Source organism: Nannospalax galili, unplaced genomic scaffold (genome assembly GCF_000622305.1).
Source record: "Nannospalax galili isolate Female #2095 unplaced genomic scaffold, S.galili_v1.0 scaffold3, whole genome shotgun sequence".
NCBI classification, from domain to species: Eukaryota; Metazoa; Chordata; class Mammalia; order Rodentia; family Spalacidae; genus Nannospalax; species Nannospalax galili.
The window spans coordinates 369,191-372,116 of record NW_008351466.1 but is presented as its reverse complement, the minus strand read 5'-3'; the positions used below and the strand labels follow the sequence as shown (position 1 = coordinate 372,116).

Below are 2,926 nucleotides of genomic sequence, written 5' to 3'. Positions count from 1 at the left end.
TGGTCCTTCCCACCACCATCCAGCAACTCATCCACAGTGTTGTGCCCAAGGGTGGTGATGATCCTTAGCCTCATGCACCACCTGTTTTTTCAGCTGACTTAATATTTATCTTAAAAATAATTATAGGTAGAAATTAGTTATATTTTCAAAAGAATAAAAATGTTTGAGTAAGACAGTTTGAGGTGCAGTTAAGCATTCTTAGGTTAGGTGAACCTATCACCTTGCCCTAATTACAAAATAGTGGAACAAGAAGATAGGGAGCAAAACAAAACACAGTAATAAAGTAAGAGTGACCCGAAGGTCCATGTCAGCCTCTGAGTCCAGCAAGACCTGGGCACTCTGTTCTACCTGGAGGGGTGCATGGCCAACACCCAGGGGTGCCCTGCGCTCACCTTACACCTCTCTTTCCTAGGCTTTTATAGCCCCATCCATAGCAGCCCTCCACTTAGCACTGGGAGAGTTTTAACTCAGACACACTCAGGGTGCACACTTCCGTCGAAAGAGGAGAAACTGGATATGAGAGCTCACTCCTGTAATCCTAACTTGGGGGGCTGGTGGGCGACAGGGGTCATGAGTTCCTCGGCTATATAGGTTTCAAAAAAACAAAAATAATAAAATATAGGAGCAACAGATTGGTAGAATTAATATTTTCCACCCTTGTTTTTTTTTTCTAGTTTTCTGAGTTTTTTGTTCCTATTTGAGCTACTCTGCTTCTAAAAAAGTTGAGAAAAGTCATATTATGTTGATATACTTAAATAGAAGTATGCTCATAAGTGTTCTTTCATAGCATTTTAAAAAGTTGCAGGCAAGCAGAAGTAATTTTAGTGTGCTTTCAGATAGCTGACCTCAAATTCATATGGATTCAGGAATGATTGTAAAATGAACCAGGGCATTATCAAATAGAACTGAGAAAAAAATTAAAGAATTGAATAAGAGAATAAGTTGAATAAGATGGTTTGGGATGTTCTGTGTGATAAACACATACACAAAAAATCAGCAAATTAAAATACATGAATTAAATTTGAGGAGGAAGCATAAAAATTTATGTCATGTTAGTAGAGGTGATAAACATTACCATTGAAATCTACCTGATGACTTTATAGACACACACAGGTGCTAAGGAGCCGAGTGCAACCGATTATGACTAGTAATAATCAGATACGTGCAGATTAGAGACACGTGCCAACATCCCAGTGTTATTAGCCAAACAATGAGTTTTTCTGTAAGAAACAGTATATTTCAAAATGAAATGGAGATCTTTTTTAAAAGTTAAAAACTCATTCAATTCTATGTCTTACAGGGCTTATACTGAGTTCAATATTGTATAACTATATTAATTCAACAGTGAATCTAAAATTTTATAGCCTCTTTTGAAAGAGATGTATCTTTGATCTGGAAACTTATTGAGTATGTTAAAGCTGTAATGAACTGCTTCTTCTAAAAATATTTTTAAAAATTAAAGAATTAAAAAAGATGTCACGATATATTTATTTTAAGCAGAGCTCCAGAACTGACCATGTCATCTCATAGACACAAGACCGAGCCTCTGGTGCTTTCACTACTGCTTAGTCCTCTAATGAGGCAAAGAAGCAAACCACTGAGCGCTAAAGTCAGGTATTTACTAAATATTATTGATTTCTACTAGATAGACTCATCTCTCACAAGCCACCAGGTGAACCAAGAATCTTTCTAAGGCTATTGTCTATTAGGAGGCAATTAAAGCCTTCATTTTCCCTGTAGACTTAAATATATGTGGGCCAAACACTGACATCTCTGAGATAGCCTCTGATTCCAGCTTTAGAATTCCTCTTTCAACTTTACTTTGGCTATTGCTTCGCTACCAATAAGCAAACTAACTATATTTCACAGTCTTTGCTATGAGGGAAGCAAGGTCAGTAGCATCCATTGACTTGGGCTTCACATTTTGATCTGACCTGTTGACAGACTGAAGCTTTATAGTGTTCATATCTTTAAGGCTCTCTAGCATATTTAGAATGTCATGCTTCTTTACATTGTTCTTTGCCAAAATCTTTCCTGCACTGAATTTTTGCTCTGTTTGATATTTAATCATATCAACAGCAGACACATTTTGGAGGAGCTCCACAGGATGGGGCAGTAGAGTCAGGGCCAGTAGTGGGACAGGTTGTGCTGTAGTATGTGGTAGAATCTGAGTTACATGTACTGAGACTCTTGCTCCGGTAGGATGACAATTTTGGCAATTTCAGTTCTTAGGGCACAAATTCATTTTTAAGCACAGAGATCTTCTGCAAGGCTTTTTTGTTTGACAGTGTCTGTTTTAGAGGAGACTCTTCTTGAAACAGATTTGGTAAGGAAATGTGCCTCTTCGGGACTTCTCAAAGCAAGAAAGGTCATCCTCAAGGTGAGAGCTAGACCTGACATCTGCCCTGAATCCTATTGAGCACTCTCCTTCTTCTGTGGCTACCCATTCAATATCAGCAAATAATGCCACCACGTCCTCACCAATGTGGTAGGCACTCCATTCTGCTGCATGATTGATAGGCTGAAGCTGGACTCTTGGACACTGAATCAGAGTTTGCATCAAATTTTATGACACATTGAGATGAACTATATGGCTTTCTAGATCAAAATACCATCTGCCTGCTGACTCCCACTTATTGCAAAACCATCCTCATCAGACATTTAATCCAACCATCATTTAGATGACCCCAAATATGCATTTCAAGTATAAATGAAAATAAAATTACATTTCATGGTTATTAGGAAGAAAAGATGAAAAACATAATTGATACCCAGTGCTATGCAGGATATGGTAAATAGACATTTTTATATTTTATAAAAGACATAAGTTGCTCCATTTTTTTTTCTGGAAAATAGTTTGCCATGATCTACTACAATAAAATTATTCATATGATTTGATTCAGAACTTGCACTTACTGAAATTTAT

At 37.3% G+C, this 2,926-nt stretch overlaps 1 pseudogene; it reads right to left on the bottom strand.

Annotated features, from left to right (window-relative positions):
* Positions 1–1,705: 1,705 nt before the first annotated feature.
* On the bottom strand, positions 1,706–2,699 carry LOC103746222 (annotated as a pseudogene).
* Positions 2,700–2,926: the final 227 nt, after the last annotated feature.